This window comes from Gavialis gangeticus, unplaced genomic scaffold (assembly GCF_001723915.1).
Source record: "Gavialis gangeticus isolate Ggan-Ray unplaced genomic scaffold, GavGan_comp1, whole genome shotgun sequence".
NCBI lineage: Eukaryota > Metazoa > Chordata > Crocodylia > Gavialidae > Gavialis > Gavialis gangeticus.
Window position 1 is genome coordinate 75,612,907 of NW_017728994.1, and position 206 is coordinate 75,613,112.

Sequence of the window (206 nt, forward strand, 5' to 3'; positions counted from 1 at the left end):
CGGCGAACAGCAGCGGCGGGGGCCCCGCGCCCACAGCACCTATGCGGAGCAGCCCGGCGGCGCTCGGGACCATCCAAATCCAGGGAGGAGCGGGGGGCTCCGCATTGCCGGGCCAGAGCAGAGGCGGCTGCCGCTTCCCTCTCGGCCCCGGGAGCATTCTACATGGTCCGGCTGCCTCGCACCGCGCACGGGGGGCGCCCGCGGCC